The 23183-nt window shown below is 40.8% G+C and overlaps 1 protein-coding gene across 10 annotated transcripts in view; it reads left to right on the top strand.

Annotated features, from left to right (window-relative positions):
* NR3C1 (nuclear receptor subfamily 3 group C member 1) overlaps positions 1-23183 on the top strand; it is an 807313-nt gene that overhangs the window by 311075 nt on the left and 473055 nt on the right. Inside the window, exon 1 of one of the 10 annotated variants that reach the window (XM_079916200.1) lies at positions 20365-20783. The exons of the other annotated variants lie outside the window; for them this stretch is intronic. The gene's annotated coding sequence lies outside the window, so the exon portion shown is untranslated. Of the gene's footprint in view, positions 1-20364; positions 20784-23183 lie in introns of those variants that run through there. 10 annotated transcript variants of the gene reach the window in all.

Here is a 23183-nt window from a genome sequence, read left to right as displayed (position 1 = left end):
CAGAGAGAAAAGTCATTCTTCTGTGGCCATAAAACTACAAGGGATCTCTGGTCTGAACTAAAAACCAGAGTATTTAATTGGTATTTAACTGGTATTAAATTGAGGACACATAACTTGCCTAATTCAAATGTAATTTTTGTCCTAAGATGTCCTCCTGCTTTAAAACAGGTGGTCCACTTTTACGTGGCCATACAGGGAACCCCAGTGGCTCTGTCTTTATGGGGAAATAAACCCTAATTTCTGGAAAGTGATAGCATAGAGTTATCCCAACTGTAGTGACATTGGCAGAAACCCTTCTAATTAAGAAGTACCCAGAGACTTAACGCAGTTATGATGCAGCATTTCCTACTGAGAAAAATATAACCATCTTTCTATAATTTGGAAGACTTGACTTTAAGCATGCTGGTGTGTTGGTATGGTAGTCGGAAATTTAAATATTTCAAATTCAAAACACCCAAATGATCTTTAGAATCAATTAACTAGTCCTGCTTTTCGGCAAAAATGTGCTATAATTTCAGGCACACCATAATGCTTATTATTGACAAACAGAAAGAAAAAGAACTACTTAAGAAATTTTAGAGCCTTCCATATTGAAGCACTTGGGAGATTATTTTGCCTTTCCTAATGTACCCATTTGTTTGTTATTAACAAATGCTCAGGCACTCAGCTGCTCACATATTTTTTGCAGCTGTTTCCTAAGAGACCTTGAGAATGTTTCAAGGTTCAACTTAGTGTCAAGCTGTTGGAAGTTTCCAAATCCAATTTCTAGGCATAAAAGGTCACAGTCTCTCAAGCCTGGTGTCATGGATTTTTTGGTGATGTTTCAATGCAAGAAATTCACTTTTTGTTTTGTTTTATGCTACAAGTATATTATACTTTATTATCCATTAAACAGTGAGTCTCTAAGAAGGACTAAACGGCCGTGAAAATATGAATTCTTCAATTTGCATTACAATGAAAACTTTTCCCTATGGAAATATGATTCAATATACTTAAAAAAATTAAGACTGCAGTAAAATATCCAATATCTGGTCCTATCCAAGTAAACTAAAAATCTTAACTAATCTTTCTCAACAATCTGGGCCTTAGTTTACCCATGGATATAGAGCAGGAAACATAAAATAATAAAACAAATTACTGTTTTGAAGTCTGTCTCTCCAAGTGCCAAGTGGTAAAGTAATGGTCTTCTTCTGAAGATTGAAAATCTGCACATGAGAATTTATAAACATCTGAGATCCCACCAGCTGGCAAAATTGACTTTAGCCTACACAGCACTTTTTTTTCTTAATAACTTAACAATTTAGTTTAATATTGTGATATTAGAGTAGGAAATCTCAAGTACTTTATCTAATATTTAGAGCCTGTTAGCTATTAAAAAACACCCCTTTGAGTTTCAGTTGGTTCCAAACAACATCTGTGATCCATATTCCTAAAGTACACAGAAACAGAAAATCCACACATTATTTGGTTTCACAACTGAATATTTTGATATTAGGCTATATTAATGAGCCCAATTATTAAAATCATCTTAAATTATTTTCCCAGGGAAAAACAATGCAGTGTGTTAGCCATATCTTCCTTTCTCTGCCAACTATCCTGAACACTAGTCTGCGCTATAAATTAGTACAGTCCATGATTGCAGCATGGAGTTGTCTGCAAACTTCCTTAAAATAGGTACTTTATAGTAACTATCAATACGCACATTGACAAAAAACACACATTTCGAGGGAATTCTGTTGCCAATTTCAGTCAATTAAAGGTGGAAGCTATGAAATTGCTGAAGGCAAATGAGGTACTTAAAAAATGTTTTTTCCCTCTTTTGTTCTTGCCCATTGCAATTAACAACAAGGGGATATTTTAAGATATCAAAAAGTTGATCCCTAGGGCCATCCAAATTATTAAAATAACTTTGATGTAAAGTATAATAAAGTACATTAGAATATTGTGTGTGAGTGTGTATATTTACAAATAAGAATACCAGTATTAACAAGAGCTGGAAAAATTGACTTCTTGGGATCCTTCCAATTCTAATATTCTATCATGATTCAGTACCTTGCCATTATTGACCAAATTTCCAGTTTGTCCTGAAATTGTCAACTAGAACCGTTACACAATTAGGTAAGCAAATCATTTCCCAATACGATGCTGGCTCACTAAACCACTGGTTATGAAAAAAAGTCCCAAATTGCCAATTTCATAATTTGATGATCGAGTTTCCCTTTAACAAAGGAACAATTTGGCTCTTCCTTGAGAACAAGCTGCTGCCTGAATGTTTCCGTTCCCCGCCCCCAAGCTCCCCACTACTCACCACACACATCTATACACACACGTCATGGACACTTCCTCCTCACTAGGGGCTAGCCTCTTCTTGGATGATGTTAAGACAAGTTTTAACCTGCTGCTGCTTAAAAGAAATGGTTTGGGTTTGGTTCTTATCAGTGCCTGGCTTAAAATATAATTAATACAGAACAATATAAAAGGAGAGGGAGTTTCAGTAACACCGCCAAAAAAAAAAAGTTAACGCACCTAATTCTCTCAATTAAGCACACAGACCTCACATATGTAGATTATGCTTGTTCATCTTATCCCTGTCTTCAAGTTTATTGCTCACAGTAACCCACTCAAAAGTTTAATGTGTGCCTGAAATGGTAGAAGAAAGGAAACTTAACATTTGTTGGGTACCCACTATGAGCTAGGCATTAAGGATACTTTCACATACATTCTCAGTTAGTGAGCCCTCCAATAATCCTTTGAGATTGGAATTATTACAACATCTCCATTTTACTTATAAGGAAACTGAGACTCAGAGAAACTAAATGCCTACTTGATATTGATCATGAGTGGCCTGGATCCGAGTTGCTTTTTTTTTTTAAAGAAAAACAAAATCTGATTCCTGGGCCAGTAATCTTCTGGGAAGATACAAAATGGTACCTAAATGGGTAAAGTAGGCAGTGGGTGTTTTGTAGTATCTAGCAGTTGTGCAATTGATAATTATTTGGGTAATTATTTCTTTAGTTATTTGCTTTCCCCTTTCCTTACAAGTTCTGTGAGGAAGATGTTGGTTGTTCTGTTGGTTGTATGTCCATCACTGTCCAACACTGTCCAGTGTTTAGCATGTAGTAGATGTTCAGGAAGTATTTGTTGACGATCTAATGTGCTCTGTCTCTCCTGTTAGCTTTCTCAGAGACATCTTCTAAGGAGGTTTACACAAGGACAGAATAATCATTGATATGCCCACCAACACACTTCTCCATCAGTTTAATCCTGCGCATAACCAATGGTCATTATCCTTTGAAAGCAGACTACAGCCAGCTTTTAGCTAATTGCTTTCAAATCGATTAGAAGTGTTTTCTGAGTAGAATAATAATATATTTAATGATTATTGAACCTGTACTATATGCCAAGTTCTGTATGTGCTTTACGTGCACCATCTTACTTAATTCCTACAGTAGATATTGTCATTCTCCCTATTTTAAAGATAAAGAAAATGTGGTTACTTTTCCTAGAAGGAAGAATAATGAAGAGTGAGGAGGCAAAAAAGCAACAGAAAGGCAAACAGCTGCTCTGGGGATGGAGAGCCCAGGAACACAGAGACTCACATTTCTCAGACTAGTAACCACAGCACCCTGACCTCCTGCCCCATCTCCCACAGCTGCCTCAGGGAGCCCACACTCATAGGGACAACCCACTCATGATCCTTCACTCTGGCCTGCTCCCCATTTCGGCTGCCTGGAGCATGGTACCTCAACTCTTCCTCTCCGAAGTGGTTCCTCTTCCCACAGAGCAACATTCAGGAGCACCGAAAGCCATAGAACCTTCCAGACACTGCCAAGAATGGCCACATTCCCTCTGGTCCCCGCTGCTCCACAGCCCTGTCCTAGGTCGCACCCAGATGTGAGGACTCGGACCTATGCTGTGAGGCCTTAGAGAAAAAAGCACCGGGGTTCCTTCCCCTCACCACTGGATTTGCCAGTATCCAAGCACCTACACGTAAAACTTGTTCTCTCCAACTCTCTCTCTCTCCCCATGAACTAGAAGTCTGGGAGGCACGTACACTGACGGACTGAGTTTCCTGGTTAGGCTTCAACATCCGGCTCCACAATCCACAAAGAAAGATCACTCTTCTTTACGAAAGGGAAGGCAGCGTGTTTTGTTTATTTATTTTGCTGCATAATAAACGCCCCCAATTTAGCAGCTTACAAGAACAACCACCTTATTGCTCGTGATTCCATGGGCTTCCTTGGCTTTATGGTTTTTGTGTCTTTCTTGCTTTGATTCTCTCACGCGCTGTAGTCAGCTTAGAGCTGGGCTAGAACATCCAGGATGGCGTCACTCCGTCCCTCCCTTCTTCCCTTCTCCCTTCATTCCTGGAGGTTCTATGGAACCTCCAGGTCTCAGCAGAAATGCTACTTCCTTCAAGCAGATAGCCCTGACTTCAGGAATGTGTCTCTTCCCTTATAGCTGAACTTCTCCTTCACAATCCTCATCACACTTTGTGCTGTCCTGTCCCATTTGCTGTCTATCTCCCCCATAGGTTATGAGCTTGATGAGGGCAGGACCATGCCCATTTTATTCATCAATGTTATCTTAGTATTGAGAGTATAGTACCCGCCTAGAGTAAGTGTCCAGTAAATATTTCACTGAATGACTGACCACTAGGAAGCCATTTCTTAATTTTCAGAAGTCATCATTTCTCCTGAATCCCAAGCCTATTCTATTTTTTCTAGGATCTATAAAGTAGGTCCACACATATGAAATGAAAAAGAAAGATGTATTACCTGCATTGTGCCAACAATACAAAGCACTCCATTCTCAATTACTTATAAATTGAAATTGATTTGTGAATATTATAAGATTATCTGGATAATTCCTCCAGTTTCTGTTCATTTGATTATATGTATAAACAGAAAAACAAAAATTCTTACACTTGATAAAGGTTTGTTTTTTAACATTTATTTCTCCTTGTTAGCAGACAGCGTTTTAGGGGACTAATAAAATCCATGGTCAAATCTATGTATTTATAAGCTGGGGGAAATGTTTCTCAATTCTTAAAAAATAAGGTTTCCTAGCTCATTGGCTTTTGACAGTTTCCTGCTTTGCCTCCAGAAATACACAGGAAGTGTTTAATTTGACGTCTATTGATACAAATGCTACAATCTGCCTTGGGGAAACCAGCTGATAGGGAAACTTGACTTGTAAAACAATTTTGCTTGGATGATCTCAGCTAATCTACTGATATTTTTTCCAAGAGTTTTATTCAGAAAAAAATATAATATAAAAGGTAAAGTCAAGCAGATCAAGAGTTACTCAAAACACATTAGAACCCAGGTTTGTCAAGTTTCTTCGCTTGAGCTATTTCGATAAGCAGGCACCATCTTTAATATTTGTTTATATCAGTACTGGCTTGTTTTCTGTCCTATTGCCTCTTAAAATTAAACTGTGATTATTATTTGGACATTTTTACTGACTTATTTATTCCAACAGGGATTTTCTTTAAACTCTGCCTAGGAAATACAGTTACTAATGCAGCTACAGTGAACCACAGCCTCAACTTCACAAAAGTAGCCATTTCTTTTAACCAATTTTTAATTCATGAAATACAAAGCTGAGAACCAGAGATACATAAATGAAGTCCCAAGACTCTTTCCTAGCTGATCACCTGCTTTTGTATGTGTCTTAATTTCACTATCTTCACTATTATCCTTTTTTCATTGTCTTTTCTTTCCTTCTCTATGCTTTATTTCCTCTTCTTCCCAGGATGGCTACCACTGTTTCTTCTATCCTTTGAGAAGAGGGTAGTCTGTGATTTTAGATTTGGTTCTATATAATACATATTTTATACTTCTGCTTTGAATATATGTATTAGACATGGCATGAAATGTATTATTGCATATTTGATTTGTACTTACAGGAATTTAGGGGCTTTGTTTCAGTCTCTGCTGTATCCCCAGTTTGTAAAATAGCCCCCAGTACATTACTGGCAAGCAAGGCATATTTTTTGCAAGAAGAAAAGAACAGAACACAAGCGAGGGTTCAAATGTGAAAACTCTCTTCTTTAACAACTTTGCAAACATGTTGCCAAACAGTTTTGCTCTCAAGGAAATGAGGGAAAACATTCCGTCATCAAGTATTTGTCATTTGTTAACTGAACAGACTGATTTCACAGGTTCTGTTGGCCCAGTGAAATATGCAGTGTTGAACATTCAGCACCTTATATAAACTCTGGGAAGTCGAGGTAAAGGGAATGGAAAGAGGATGATTTTCAGTTGAGGATTCACTTTGAAAGGAGGAGTTTTATAAGGCCCTAAAATTGGTCCTTGAGTATCCATTTACATTTGCTCCAATCCAGTTTAATTTCTAATGCAACTAGCCAAAAACATTAACAAGGGCAGGAAGAGATTTCTGGTTTCCAGAAGTGAGTGCTTGGGCCACAGCCAAAGCTATCACCTCGGATGAAAATAAAATGATTTACCACAGGAGAAGAGTTTCTGTCTCCTTTCATCCAGGGTTAGGAATAGGGGGCCATGTGGGACAAGTTTGTTCAGGATGCTAATAACTGCCGTCAGATTCTAAGTCACAGGATGCAAAGTGATGGTCCAAGGACCGAATCTGGCCCACATGTGTATTTGATTTGATCTATGCTGTTTTTTTCATTGAATTATCTGCCAATATGGAAAGGCAGGAGAATTCACATAAAACTCTGGTCTTCTTTTTTTTCCCCTTGAGAAAAAAGATTAAAAACAAAAGCTATGGCAACACTGGGCCTACAGTCCCAAATGTGGCAACAATTAGCTGGTATTGAAGTACAAATTCCCATTACTGCCTATTTCCCTACCATCGTCCCAGCCTTGCCTATTTTCACACTGAGACTGAAAATAGCTTCAGTTTGCCATTCCTCATCTCGCATTGTTTTCTTTCTTAGAGTCTGCCTATCTCACCTATTTATTTTATCTGTCTGGGCCCTATATACAACTACCATCCTAAACTATCCCACAGATGTTGTTAGATTTCCCTCCTTCTGGCTGTGAGTGAGTGCGCAAGTGTTCTGATTTGTGGCTAGATTTCCCTCCTTCTGGCTGTGAGTGAGTGCGCAAGTGTTCTGATTTGTGGCTCTACTTCTGTGGTTCCAAATCAACTGGCTGATTGTAGTAGTTTCTCCAGAACCTCTGTATACATGTGGTCACTGGAGAGGTGGGAGTGGGCTCAGCCAGAGGACTAGCTGAGTGAAAGAATCAGTCATTTCTGTGACTGTAGATATAGACAGGGTTTCCCAGCTGACGGCCTCATAGTAACCCACTAGAATCTATTTAACTTGGGTGGACTTGATATGCCTTTGGCAAAAGAGGAAAAGAAGTAGGGTTGTCAACAGAAGAGGAAGACTAATCTGAATGTATACAATGCTATCGTTCTTTTACAGCACACATTATTTATTTACATATACATATATATGAATATGAGCATACACAAAAGCATTTATGCTGTCCCTCAGGGCTATGTAAGGCAGTTTTAAAGTTAATTTTAGCTATGTAATTTTTCCCTTGATTTTCTTATTTTTTTTATTGACTTAGATTACTTTTGTTATAAAATATAATCCTAAATATATCCCTAAATATTATAAACATAAAATTAGACATTAATAGTAAATGTATATAGCTTCCAATACGTTTAAACCCAAAATACATCGACAAATAAATGCAACCCAAATAACACAAACAACACAAGTCAGATGTCTAACACCAATTTAACATGATTGATGTTGCTTTGCTGAAATAAACACTAACAATATAAAGACACTTACTACATGATACAGGTTCTTTTGATGAAATCATACTGTACAAGTTCATAGTATCTTATCTGAAATCCCTGGGGCAAGATATAATGTATAATTTTGAAATTTCATACTTTAGAAAGAGGCAGTACGCAATAGTCAAATGCACAACTATTTTATCATGTAATATATGACTATTCATAGTAAATGGGATAATTAAAAACTATAAATAGCCTAATATCAGTGCAGGTCAGTTTTTATCACTCAGTAAGTTTGTCACAAACTTGCTAATAAAATGGCTGGGCCATTTAACAAGTCCTACAACCTTGGGAGAATTATTTAATTTCAATGATCTCACCCACGAAATAATTTAATTAGATTAGAGTAACTAAGCCGTGACCTGCATCCAGAAAGAAAACCTGAATATTTATTCATGGCCAGCAAAAGTTGCAGAATAAATACTGTACTTATCAGGTGTCTTCCTTCACTACAGTGAGCCAAACTCCGGGTTAAAACAAGGACCCAGAGATAACTGAAGCCAATGGCTGGACTCCAGTAGCTCCTGTCCAGTAGAGGACATGTAAATGAACACATGACAGTTCACCGCGGTAAGAGTAACAATACCTGCATGCAGAAAAGGTAGACTAATTTTGTAAGCAGGGAGAGATTAGGGAACACTTTCTTGGCTAGTAATGTAGGTATCTAAGTGGGTTTTGAAGCATGAGTAGGAATTCATAAGACAGTGGGCTATTATTAAAATAGCTCTGACATTTTGGAGATAAACAATACTGTAGAGGGCACTGGAGGGAAAATCGATTCTCCTCTGTTGTTTACCAGCTTAATCATTTATAGTCTCCTCTGTGACACTGTCCAACTCAGTCTCAGTGCTTTCCTACACCGATCATGAAGTCTGAGGGTGCATGGCTTTGTAGAATCTCTCTTCTCTTGATAGGGAAGAACGTGCAGTTGTCAGGCCCTGCTTTGGTCCTATTTGTGTTCTAATACTGAAAATGCCAAGTGAACAAGATTCTTATCTATTTATTAAGACATTCGCAGTATTCTCTGAGAATGTGGTTTCTCCTCTCTCTCCCTTCCTTCCCCTCACACCCCTCAACCAGTTCCTGTTGGTGGGAACTTGAAAATCCTAAACCGAATTCTTCCAGGCTCTTCTAACTCAAACTTTTCATTGATTGCCCTCCCTCTAAAGGGGTGAGTTAATGAGCGTAGTTCCTTCAGTGGCATGGGAAGCACTGCTTGCACCTGGCTGGCACACTTGTAGGGCACCCCTTATCACGGTCCAGATCCATGATGGCATCGAGACCCATGTGGGTGCCACAGAAGAACTGATCACTAGCGTACACTTAAATAGCCTTCAAATAGTTGTTCCACACTTACTTATCAGAGAGGTGGAAAACTGCTCAGAGACTGGGCAGGGAAAAAGACCTTGGTGGCAGCACTCAACCTCTCCACTGACATTCTGAGCTATTTAACTCCAGCCCCCAAACTTGCCCTCTCCCTACTGAAAAAGTGAGGCCCTGCAGAGAAATGGGACCAACTTTTTAGAAGGCCATTTGGTGATTATATCATGTGACTGCCCATGTCCCTTTAGAGTCCCACCCGCTCCATCCTCAACTGGCTCATTAGAATATTCATCCAAATATATACAGTGGGCTCCTGACTCTCAGAGAGGAATCCGGGAAAGTATGACTGTCTTCCTATTGTTACACTGCAGTGCCATTTGGGTGACCCCATTAGCTGGTACCACACTGACATTCAGTCTGTAAGGATCAACGCTAATCTCTCCTAGAATCTTATGAAGAGGGCTTCCAAAGAAATAAAGAACACCATATTAACATTTCTATTGTGAATCAAAGTAGGCTCCTTTCCAAACTCCAGCAAATTCCTTCTGAAAAGGGAATCATATAGCTGACTTGCTGAGTGATTAACCTCTTTCAGGTTGAATACTTTGCTTGGTGCTAGTGTCAGAAAGATGAGGACATCAGCATCCCTGACTCACATTCTAGATTCATCACTGACTGGACATTGTGGTTTGACTGAATTCCTGATGTTAAAAATGACAGTAGTGGTACTTACCTGGCTGTCCAGTGGTTAAGACTTCGCCTTCCAATGCAGGGGGTGAGGGTTCGATCCCTGGTCAGGGAGCTAAGATCCCACACGCCTTGGGGCCAAGGAACAAAAACATAAAACAGAAGCAATAATGTAACAAATTCAATAAAGACTTTAAAAATGGTCCACATCAAAAAATCTTAAAAAAAAAAAATGACAGTAGTATAACCATTCTTTTCCAGGGTTACTTTAGGAAGTTCAGGAGTGTGATGGGTCAAGTGTCAACTCTGCTCATGCAGCATGGTTTAGGGGTTCAAGTGATCAGGAAAGGCGTAGGAGGCATGTTCCTTGGTGATGCTTTCATGTTATAGCTCACAGAGGGTCTGGAGAGCTGGTGTGGCATCTAGAGCTTAAAGTACGTCTGTTTTTTAGCAACTCGATCAGTAATCACCTCACTGCTCTCTTTACTGTTTGTAGTATGGTTCCCCTCACCACATTCACACCTGTCTGTGCAAAAGGCTTCACGATGCAGAGTGTGGATTAAAATGTGTGCAAACTTCATTCCAGTCCTCAGAGCTTGTCCATTTGTCTTTGATCTCGAAGCCAGTCAAGGAGAAAACCCATGTCTGTTTCTAATTCTACCTGGATGTAAGCTGTAGACAGACATATCATTATAGAACAAAGCTCAAGAAAAAAAGGAAGATAAATTTTCTTTCAAGTACTTAGTCTCAAAATTTTCCAGTTTAAGGATGTTTTAGATCAAGAGTGGTGTAAATGAAGGAGGCAAAGGCAGGGTAAAGTAATGAAAAAGCCTGAAGACTTTATTATTTATACAATTGGAGAAAATACAAATACAATTTGACTCTTCGGTGCAGCATTGTTCCATATTTACCCTGAAACAATGTTAATGGGGAGACAGAGTTGTTTCTCAGGGCTCTGTAGAAGTTTGCAGTGGGTCTGATGTGGGGAGAGGTGGTGGAAGAAAAACGGAAGGAGAGTGTTTAGGAGATGTAGCCGGCAAGGACAGGTAACAGCCAGCCTTATGGACTTCAGCCTGGAGTTCAGTTTCGTCCTGAAGGTAGTGGGAAAATATTGAAGGGTTTTCATTAGAAGAGTGACATTTTTTAAAATACAGTTTTTTTCATATATACATACAATGATTATCTTGCTTTTCAATATAACATTATCTCACAAGTGTTTTTCAAGTTTACATTTACAAGTGTAATTTTTTTTTTTTTTTTTTTTTGCGGTACGCGGGCCTCTCACTGTTGTGGCCTCTCCCGTTGCGGAGCACAGGCTCCAGACGTGCAGGCTCAGCGGCCATGGCTCACGGGCCCAGCCGCTCTGCGGCATGTGGGATCTTCCCGGACCGGGGCACGAACCTGTGTTCCCTGCATCGGCAGGTAGACTCTCAACCACTGCGCCACCAGGGAAGCCCTACAAGTGTAATTTTAATGCTAGTCCACTAAGAAAACTTTCCTTAATTCGTCAACAGCTGGAAATTCGTATTATTTTATCATGTATTTTTAATTATCCATTTACCTCTCTGAATATCCATCCAGACTATGAAGTCAAGGACTGAATTTTCTTTCCACTTAACCTTTGTCATCTGGTGTAGAGCTTGATATAAATAGAAACTAAACCAGGAGTCTTCCCGCCAATATCTTCCAGAGATTTGGAGGACTCTCTTCCAAATATTTCAACCTTGGGGGGCAGCCTTTCCTCTTTACTTTAGTGAGCTCCTGTGATATCCTCAGCCCCATATATGTTCAAGCAACCAGTTAACCAGTTCAAATCAACTGCAAGAATCGTTCTGACTTGCAGTATGCATTGGCCCAAGTACTTGATATACAGAAATGAGAAGTCACTGTCTCTCCTGCTGCCACACCACACCACACAAACTGGGTGCAGATGTAAATCTTGTATATGTGATTAAATTACAGGCTAACCATCTGGTCACTCAATTCAGGCTTACCTCTCTGAATAAGTCAATCCAGCTTCACGAGGGAAAGACCCACCTTCCGTTTTCCTGTGCCACCTGGGGCTGAAGCAGGGAGTTTAATTGTGTGAAGCTGAGATCAAGTTCCGTCGTCCTAAAAAACAGGAAGTTGCTGTGGCTTCTTCTAGCCTCGCCTTCCTTTTTCTCTGTTTAATTCACAGCCCTTCCTCAATCTGGGCCACCCCCAATATGAAATGGGATAACCCTGTCTGTAAGGATCAACCCTAATCTCCCCCAGAATTCCACAAGGAGGCCTTCCAAAGAAATAAAGATCTCCACATTTCTGTTTCAGTTCTGAATTAAAGCAGACTCAATCCCAGGTATATTCTTTCTGAAAAGGGAAAAGCTACACCAGGAGGATTACAATTTACAGGGAGATGACTATTCAAAAAAAAAAAAAAAAAACTTTTGGAGGGACAAATGACGCCCATAAATTAATTTTTGCCCTGGCTAAGGAAAGGTGAAGTTAATAGGGGAGAGAGAATCTCAGAAAGGAAAATGAAAGCCAACATGCTTCTGGCTTCTTGAGGATGCCCCCTGAGTTGACTAATTACCTACGAGGAGATTATGAAGTGATTTGTGAACTTCTCTTGCTTTATGGGGGGAAAAATGGAAGAACTACCATGTAACTCTATTGGGTGGGCTAGAAATTGACTTGAGAAAAAATCACCGAGATACTGGGAATGAAAAAGAAACAGAGGGCAAAAACCTACTCAGCAGTAATAAGCAGGGGGACAACTACCTTAGACAGTGGTCTCTCAGCTGGCTAATGGAATCATGATGTGGGTCCAGGACAAGTCTGGGGATTTCTTTCCTCTTCTGCCTTTTCCTTGCTTTCTCCCTTCCTCCCTCTCTCCCTCTTTCTCTCATCCAATGGGTAAACATCTTGTTCTGTGATGGGTACTTCCCAGGCACTAGGAACATAGAATAAGACAGCCCAGTAACAAATGACATAGAATAGGAGGGAGAGGGCTTCCCTGGTGGCGCAGTGGTTGAGAGTCCACCTGCCGATGCAGGGGACACGGGTTCGTGCCCCGGTCTGGGAAGATTCCACATGCCGCGGAGTGGCTGGGCCCGTGAGCCATGGCCTCTGAGCCTGCGCGTCCGGAACCTGTGCTCTGCAACGGGAGAGGCCACGACAGTGAGAGGCCCGCGTACCGCAAAAAAAAAAAAAAAAAAAAAAAAAAAGGGAGAAAACTTTTTCACCAAATTTCTCTCAGGAAAGAAACGGTATTAGTTTGTAAAAGCCATTCTTGATGAATGGGTGGAATAGAAGTGATACCTTAACAAGCCTAGATACGGCTGAGGACTACATATGAATGAGGCAAAGGGAAAAGTGCTTTTGATGCACCAGAGAGGAGGAGGGGAGGTGGAAGGGAGCGACTAATATGGTGAAAAGTCAGGCTTCACAATGTGAACCTTCACCAGAGTCCCAAAGTATTCAATGTAGATTTCTCGTGAAAAATCAGTAAAGGGGCTGAGTTCTATGTATGGGATGTCACAGAGCACAACAGAAACAGTATGCAAGGGGCCAGCAGAGACCAGAGCGGAACCAGAGAGAAAGGTGAGAGTGACACCATAAGGACTCACAGGAGAAGTTCTGTCCCATCACAGGCCATGTAACTGGAGTCCAGGCTGATTTTGACCAGATTTGCAAGATTCAGAGGGCTTATGGGCTACATCAGGGTTTCACATTCAGTTGGTCACAGAAGTACATTTGAAAGTCCATACACCCATCATCGGAGAATACAGGAAAAATATGTACTGCAAAGCCCAACTCACTGGATGGTGAATCAATAACATCATACACTTTATATCATATATAATTGTATGGCCCCAAGTGTCCATGTATGCATAGATAGGCTTCAAAGAAATCCATGAACTCCCTGAAATTACATGCAAAATGTAATTATACATACATGAGATATATGAAATATAAATACATATGAAAATAGCTCACAGTAAAAATAACTACCATCTATTGAGTGTTTAATATGTATTTACTAAAAGTTTCATACACAATTATTTCATGTTTACAACCCTGTAACAATAAAAAACAAACCTGAAAATCGAAGACCGTGAGTCACCCTCTCCAGGTCACACCACTAATGCATGGCAAACAAGGACTTGGACTCGTGGCAGTTATTAGCCTACAGCCTGAACTGCCTCCACCGATGTGCCCTCTGAACTTTGCTGAATCCCAGGTCAGACTTTGTGATCATTTCACATGTTGTTTTTGCGCAGAGAAAAAGATTAGAGCATTGGACTTAGGTGCCTTGTGGGGCTCAGATTCTACTTATATTTTCTTTTTTTTTTTTGTCCTTGAAATATCAGATTTGCCTTTTTATTCCATCAAAATATTTTTTTACATCTTTATTGCAGTATAATTGCTTTACAATGGTGTGTTAGTTTCTGCTACATAACAAAGTGAATCAGTTATACATATGTTCCCATATCTCTTCGCTCTTGCGTCTCCCTCCCTCTCTATCCCACCCCTCCAGGTGGTCACAAAGCACCGAGCTGATCTCCCTGTGCTATGTGGCTGCTTCCCACTAGATACCTGCCTTACATTTGATAGTGTATGTATGTCCATGCCTCTCTCTCGCTTTGTCACAGCTTACCCTTCCCCCTCCCCATATCCTCAAGTTCATTCTCTAGTAGGTCTGTGTCTTTATTCCTGTCTTACCCCTAGGTTCTTCATGACATTTTTTCCCTTAAATTCCATATATATGTGTTAGCATACGGTATTTGTCTTTCTCTTTCTGACTTACTTCACTCAGTATGACAGACTCTAGGTCTATCCACCTCATTACAAATAGCTCAATTTCATTTCTTTTTATGGCTGAGTAATATTCCATTGTATACATGTGCCACATTTTCTTTATCCATTCATCCGATGTTGGACACTTAGGTTGTTTCCATCTCCGGGCTATTGTAAATAGAGCTGCAATGAACATTTTGGTACATGACTCTTTTTGAATTATGGTTTTCTCAGGGTATATGCCCAGTAGTGGGATTGCTGGGTCATACGGTAGTTCTATTTGTAGTTTTTTAAGGAACCTCCATACTGTTCTCCACAGTGGCTGTATCAATTTACATTCCCACCAACAGTGCAAGAGGATTCCCTTTTCTCCACACCCTCTCCAGCATTTACTGTTTCTAGATTTTTTGATAATGGCCATTCTGATTGGTGTGAGACGATATGTCATTGTAGTTTTGATTTGCATTTCTCTAATGATTAATGATGTTGAGCATTCTTTCATGTGTTTGTTGGCAGTCTGTATATCTTCTTTGGAGAAATGTCTGTTTAGGTCTTCTGCCCATTTTTGGATTGGGTTGTTTGTTTTTTGTTATTGAGCTGCATGAGCTGCTTATAAATTTTGGAGATTTATCCTTTGTCAGTTGCTTCAATTGCAAATATTTTCTCCCATTCTGAGGGTTGTCTTTTGGTCTTGTTTATGGTTTCCTTTGCTATGCAAAAGCTTTTAAGTTTCATTAGGTCCCATGTGTTTATTTTTGTTTTTATTTCCATTTCTCTAGGAGGGGGGTCAAAAAGGATCTTGCTGTGATTTATGTCATAGAGTGTTCTGCCTATGTTTTCCTCTAAGAGTTTGATAGTTTCTGGCCTTACATTTAGGTCTTTAATCCATTTTGGGCTTATTTTTGTGTATGGTGTTAGAGGGTGATCTAATCTCATACTTTTACATGTACCTGTCCAGTTTTCCCAGCACTACTTATTGAAGAGGCTGTCCTTTCTCCACTGTACATTCCTGCCTCCTTTATCAAAGATAAGGTGACCATATGTTCATGGGTTTATCTCTGGGCTTTCTATCCTGTTCCATTGATCTATATTTCTGTTTTTGTGCCAGTACCATACTGTCTTGATTACTGTAACTTTGTAGTATAGTCTGAAGTCAGGGAGTCTGATTCCTCCAGCTCCGTTTTTCATTCTCAAGATTGCTTTGGCTATTCGGGGTCTTTTGTGTTTCCATACAAATTGTGAAAATTTTTGTTCTAGTTCTGTGAAAAATGCCAGTGGTAGTTTGATAGGGTTTGCATTGAATCTGTACATTGCTTTGGGTAGTAGAGTCATTTTCACAATGTTGATTCTTCCAATCCAAGAACATGGTATATCTCTCTATCTATTTGTATCATCTTTAATTTCTTTCATCAGTGTCTTATAATTTTCTGCATACAGGTGTTTTGTCTCCTTAGGTAGGTTTATTCCGAGATAGTTTATTCTTTTTGTTGCAATGGTAAATGGGAGTGTTTTCTTGATTTCACTTTCAGATTTTTCATCATTAGCGTATAGGAATGCCAGAGATTTCTGTGCATTAATCTTGTATCCTGCTACTTTACCAAATTCATTGATTAGCTCTAGTAGTTTTGTGGTAGCATCTTTAGGATTCTCTATGTATAGTATCATGTCATCTGCAAACAGTGACAGCTTTACTTCTTCTTTTCCAATTTGGATTCCTTTTATTTCCTTTTCTTCCCTGATTGCTGTGGCTAAAACTTCCAAAACTATGTTGAATAAGAGTGGTGAGAGTGGGCAACCTTGTCTTTTTCCTGATCTTAGTGGAAATGCTTTCAGTTTTTCACCATTGAGGACGATGTTGGCTGTGGGTTTGTTATATATGGCCTTTATTATGGTGAGGAAAATTCCCTCTATGCCTACTTTCTGCAGGGTTTTTTTTATCATAAATGGGTGTTGAATTTTGTCGAAAGCTTTCTCTGCATCTATTGAGATGATCATATGGTTTTTCTCCTTCAGTTTGTTAATATGGTGTATCTCGTTGATTGATTTGCGTATATTGAAGAATCCTTGCATTCCTGGAATAAACCCCACTTGATCATGGTGTATGATCCATTTAATGTGCTGTTGGATTCTGTTTGCTAGTATTTTGTTGAGGATTTTTGCATCTATGTTCATCAGTGATATTGGCCTGTAGTTTTCTTTCTTTGTGACATCCTTGTCTGGTTTTGGTATCAGGGTGATGGTGGCCTCGTGGAATGAGTTTGGGAGTGTTCCTGCCTGTGCTATATTTTGGAAGAGTTTGAGAAGGATAGGTGTTAGCTCTTCTCTAAATGTTTGATAGAATTCCCCTGTGAAGCCATCTGGTCCTGGGCTTTTGTTTGTTGGAAGATTTTTAATCACAGTTTCAACTTTAGTGCTTGTGATTGGTCTGTTCATATTTTCTGTTTCTTCCTGATTCAGTCTTGGTAGGTTGTGCATTTCTAAGAATTTGTCCATTTCTTCCAGGTTGTCCATTTTATTGGCATAGAGTTGCTTGTAGTAATCTCTCATGATCTTTTGTATTTCTGCAGTGTCAGTTGTTACTTTTCCTTTTTCATTTCTAATTCTATTGATTTGAGTCTTCTCCCTTTTTTACTTGATGAATCTGGCTAATGGTTTATCAATTTTGTTTATCTTCTCAAAGAACCAGCTTTTAGTTTTATTAATGTTTGCTATCATTTCCTTCATTTCTTTTTCATTTATTTCTGATCTGATTTTTATGATTTCTTTCCTTCTGCTAACTTAAGGGGTTTTTTGTTCTTCTTTCTCTAATTGCTTTAGGTGCAAGGTTAGGTTGTTTATTTGAGATGTTTCCTGTTTCGTAAAGCAGGATTGTATTGCTATAAACTTCCCTCTTAGAACTGCTTTTGCAGCATCCCATAGATTTTGGGTTGTCATGTCTCATTGTCATTTGTTTCTAGGTATTTTTTGATTTCCTCTTTGATTTCTTCAGTGATCACTTCGTTATTAAGTAGTGTATTGTTTAGCCTCCATGTGTTTGTAGTTTTTACAGATCTTTTCCTGTAATTGATATCTAGTGTCATAGCATTGTGGTTGGAAAAGATACTTGATACAATTTCAATTTTCTTAAATTTACCAAGGCTTGATTTGTGACCCAAGATATGATCTATCCTGGAGAATGTTCCATGGGCACTTGAGAAAAATGTGTATTCTGTTGTTTTTGGATGGAATGTCCTATAAATATCAATTAAGTCCATCTTGTTTAATGTATCATTTAAAGCTTGTGTCTCCTTATTTATTTTCATTTTGGATGATCTGTCCATTGGTGAAAGTGGGGTGTTAAAAGTCCCCTACTATGAATGTGTTACTGTCGATTTCCCCTTTTATGGCTGTTAGTATTTGCCTTATGTGTTGAGGTGCTCCTATGTTGGGTGCATAAATATTTACAGTTGTTATATCTTCTTCTTGGATCGATCCCTTGATCATTATGTAGTGTCCTTCTTTGTCTCTTCTAATAGTCTTTATTTTAAAGTCTATTTTTTCTGATATGAGAATTGCTACTCCAGCTTTCTTTTGCTTTCTATTTGCATGAAATATCTTTTTCCATCCTCTCACTTTCAGTCTGTATGTGTCTCTAGGTCTGAAGTGGGTCTCTTTTAGACAGCAAATACATGGGTCATGTTTTTGTATCCATTCAGCTAATCTGTGTCTTTTAGTGGGAGTATTTAATCCATTTACATTTAAGGTAATTATCAATATGTATGTTCCTGTTCCCATTTTCTTAATTGTTTTGGGTTCGTTATTGTAGGTCTTTTCCTTCTCCTGTGTTTCGTGCCTAGAGAAGTTCCTTTAGCAGTTGTTGTATAGCTGGTTTGGTGGTGCTGAACTCTCTCAGCTTTTGCTTGTCTGTAAAGGTTTTAATTTCTCCATCAAATCTGAATCAGATTCTTGCTGGGTAGAGTAATCTTGGTTGCAGGTTTTTCTCCTTCATCACTTTAAATATGTCCTGCCAGTCCCTTCTGGCTTGCAGAGTTTCTGCTGAAAGATCAGCTGTTAACCTTATGGGGATTCCCTTGTGTGTTATTTGGTTTTCCCTTGCTGCTTTTAATATGTTTTCTTTGTATTTAATTTTTGACAGTGTGATTAATATGTGTCTTGGCGTATTTCTCCTTGGATTTATCCTGTATGGGAGTCTCTGTGCTTCCTGGACTTGATTAACTATTTCCTTTCCCATATTAGGGAAGTTTTCAACTATAATCTCTTCAAATATTTTCTCAGTTCCTTTATTTTTCTCTTCTTCTTCTGGAACCTCTATAATTCGAATGTTGGTGCGTTTGATGTTGTCCCAGAGGTCTGTGAGACTGTCCTCAGTTCTTTTCATTCTTTTCTCTTTATTCTGCTCTGCAGTAGTTATTTCCACTATTTTATCTTCCAGGTCAGTTATCTGTTCTTCTGCCTCAGTTATTCTGCTATTGATCCCATCTAGAATATTTTTAATTTCATTTATTGTGTTGTTCATCATTGTTTGTTTCATCTTTAGTTCTTCCAGGTCCTTGTTAAATGTTTCTTGCATTTTCTCTATTCTATTTCCAAGATTTTGGCTTATCTTTACTATCATTATTCTGAATTCTTTTTCAGGTAGATTTCCTATTTCCTCTTCATTTCTTAGGTCTGGTGGGTTTTTATCTTGCTCCTTCATCTGCTGTGTGTTTTTCTGTCTTCTCATTTTGCTTATCTTACTGTGTTTCGGGTCTCCTTTTTGCAGGCTGGCAGTTCGTAGTTCCCGTTGTGTTTGGTGTCTGTCCCCAGTGGCTAAGGTTGGTTCAGTGGGTTGTGTAGGCTTCCTGGTGGAAGGGACTAGTGCCTGTGTTCTGGTGGATGACGCTGGATCTTGTCTTTCTGGTGGGCAGGTCCATGTCTGGTGGTGTGTTTTGGGGTGTCTGTGGACTTACTATGATTTTAGGCAGCCTCTCTGCTAATGGGTCGGGTTGTGTTCCTGTCTTGCTAGTTGTTTGGCATAGGGTGTCAGGCACTGTATCTTGCTGGGCGTTGAGTGAAGCTGGGTGCTGGTGTTGAGATGGAGATCTCTGGGAGATTTTCGCCGTTTGATATTATGTGGAGCTGGGAGGTCTCTTGTGGACCAGTGTCCTGAAATTGGCTCTCCCTCCTCAGAGGCACAGCACTGACTCCTGGCAGGAGCACCAAGAGCCTTTCATCCACACGACTCAGAATAAAAGGGAGAAAAAGTAGAAAGAAAGAATTAGTAGAAGTAGAAAGAGAGAATGAAAGAAAGAAAGGAGGGAGGGAGGAAGGAAGGAGGGAAGGAAGGAGAAAAAGAAAGGAGATAAAGTAAAATAAAATAAAGTAAGATAAAATATAATAAAGTTATTAAAATAAAAAATAATTATTAAGAGTAAAAAAAGAAAAAAAAATTAGAAAAAAAAAAAACAAAAAAACGGACAGATAGAACCCTAGGACAAATGGTGGAAGCAAAGCTATACAGACAAAATCTCACACAGAAGCATACACATACACACTCACAAAAAGAGGAAAAGGGGAAAAAATCATAAAATCTTGCTCTCAAAGTCCACCTCCTCAATTTGGGATGATTCGTTGGCTATTCATGTATTCCACAGATGCAGGGTACATCAAGTTGATTGTGGAGCTTTAATCCGCTGCTTCGGAGGCTGCTGGGAGAGATTTCCCTTTCTCTTCTTTGTTCTCACAGCCCCCAGGGGCTCAGCTTTGGATTTGGCCCTGCCTCAGCGTGTAGGTTGCCGGAGGGCGTCTGTTCTTCGCTCAGACAGGACGGGGTTAAAGGAGCCGCTGATTCGGAGTCTCTGGCTCACTCAGGCCGGGGTGGAGGGAGGTGCTCGGAGTGCGGGGCGGGCCTGCGGCGGCAGAGGCCGGCGTGACGTTGCATCAGCTTGAGGCGCGCCGTGCGTTCTCCTGGAGGAGTTGACCCTGGATTCTGGGACCCTGACAGTGACGGACTGCACAGGCTCCCCGGAAGGGGGGTGTGGATAGTGACCTGTGCTCACACACAGACTTCTTGGTGGCGGTGGCAGCAGCCTTAGCGTCTCATGCCCGTCTCTGGGCTCCGCGCTTTTAGCCGCGGCTTGCACCCATCTCTGGAGCTCCTTTAAGCAGCGCTTTCAATCCCCTCTCCTGGCGCACCAGGAAACAAAGCGGTAAGAAAAAGTCTCTTGCCTCTTCGGCAGGTCCAGACTTTTCCCCGGACTCCCTCCCGGCTAGCCGTGGCGCACTAACCCCCAATCCTCTCCCTGCGCTCCGACCGAAGCCCGAGCCTCAGCTCCCAGCCCCGCCCGCCCCGGCGGGTGAGCAGACAAGCCTCTCGGGCTGGTGAGTGCTGGTCGGCCCTGATCCTCTGTGCGGGAATCTCTCCGCTTTGCCCTCCGCACCCCTGTGGCTGCGCTCTCCACCGCAGCTCTGAAACTTCCCCCTCCGCCACCCACAGTCTCCGCCCGCGAAGGGGCTTCCTAGTGTGTGGAAAGCTTTCCTCCTTCACAGCTCCCTCCCACTGGTGCAGGTCCTGTCCCTTTTCTTTTGTCTCTGTTTATTCTTTTTTCTTTGGCCCTCCCCAGCTACGTGGGGAATTTCTTGCCTTTTGGGAGGTCTGAGGTCTTCTGCCAGCGTTCAGTAAGTGTTCTGTAGGAGTTGTTCCACGTGTAGATGTATTTCTGGTGTATCTGTGGGGAGGAAGGTGATCTCCGCGTCTTACTCTTCCGCCATCTTCCCGGAAGCCCTACTTATATTTTCTGAGGGTCTAAACATTCCAAGCACTTGGGGGAAAAAATCCCATTCCATCCTCTCAACCCATTCCATAGAGGGCCGTAGGTAGAAATATCTCTGTTGACAATTGGAAATGCTGACTTCAGAGCGGTCAAGTCACAGTGCTTTGGTCAGTGGCACAGGGGGTCTGGCACCCAGGTCTTGTACTCCACCAGTCATTGCCCAAGCAGGAGCCAGGCTGATAGACGCTTGAGTTGGAGGGGAGTCATCCAGAGGTCCAGTTGAACTGCTGTTATGAGGTACATCAAATCAAACTGCAGTTTGAATCCTACAAAAGAAGGGACCTCAGAGATGTGGCTTTATTGCTGGGGTCAGAGATCTGTACAATGTGCACAAAGCAGCGGGAGAGAACAGACAGAGTCGCTGGAGACGTTTGACTCTGAGCTTGCCAACTTAGGTGTCCCAAGAGAATCGCCATCGCACCCTTTAGAAACTTCACAGGGTCATCCTGCTTGCTTGACCCTGCCTGGTATTCCCTCACCTTGGGGGAGGGATAGCTTAGCAAGCCATACATGCAATTCCTGGGGAAGAACAACAGGTCCTGCAGACGAAATGTACCCTCCTTACAAAGACGTCTGTGCTCTTGGTTAGGGTGAAGGCCTTGGGGGTGAGTGAACCCCAGAAGTCCCAGGAAGAGAACCACATGGCCATCAACAGAAAGGGAAGGCCTATCCAGACCCCAGTTGGCATTCCATCACCAAACTGAGAGAGGAAGGAGGTGCAGGGACTGGATGATTTCCTTAGTACCAGGTGGGACAGAAGTGGTTAGGATGGCATTTCACTGACCATTGCTTAGTTAGAATAGAAGCACAGTTGAGCATTTTTCAAGCAAGAAATAAAAGAGCAGAAGAATTCTTAGGAAAGACCCACCACAAAGGGACCATTGTTCTTTCTGCTTGAGGGGAGAGGATGACATATTACACCTTCACGCCCCCCAGAAGTAACACCTGAAGTCCCTAAGGACTGGCTTAACAGTGACTTTATTGGCCCCTTGTCATGTACTTATTGGCTGAGCAACAGGGGAAGAAAAAGGAAAGCTTTTCTGAATTATCCTGGGTGAGTAGCTAGGACTGCTCAAGACACACAGCATCAGACTTCTAGAAAAAGACCCCACAGCTGACTCTAGTGCCGTAGTTCTCAAAGTCCACCATCAGCAGCAGCAGCTGGGAGCTTGATAGAAATGCAGATTCTCAGGTCCCACCCCGGACATACTGAATCAGAAATTCGGGGGATGGGGCCCAACAATCTGTTTTAACAGGCCCTCCAGGGGATTCTAATGTATGCTAAAGTGTGAGACGCTCAGCATAATAGAAAAGACTGACTCAGGGTCCAAAAGACATGGGATAGGGTCCACTTTGGACACTAACTCATGGTAAAACTTCGGGCGAGGTTCTTAAACTCTCTGAGTCATGACTTTATTCTACTCTGTGAGGATAAGAGTCGTAATAACAAGGTGGTGTAAAGGATAATAAACAGGAATAGTTAACACTTGGTCCCTGCCCACTCAGTGAACGGTAGCTTCTGTGGGGTCATTCAGAAGACCACAGTTAGATCACTTCACACTAACCAAGGTTCAGGCAGCTGTTCCTCTTAAGCCAGCACCATATCTAAGCATCACTCCTTACTCTTAAAACGCTTTATTTCTCAGAGAATGGACCACCTGTTTCAGAATTACCTGGTGTGTCAGTGTAAAAACACAAACATCAGTGCTCATTTCAGTCCTACTGAATCAGCATCTGGAGAAGTGTGGTCTGGGTATCTACAAGCTTTAAAATTGT

Source organism: Stenella coeruleoalba, assembly GCF_951394435.1.
Source record: "Stenella coeruleoalba genome assembly, chromosome: 3".
Taxonomy (NCBI): domain Eukaryota; kingdom Metazoa; phylum Chordata; class Mammalia; order Artiodactyla; family Delphinidae; genus Stenella; species Stenella coeruleoalba.
Note: the sequence above shows the minus strand (reverse complement) of the source record. Positions and strands in the feature narration are given on the sequence as shown.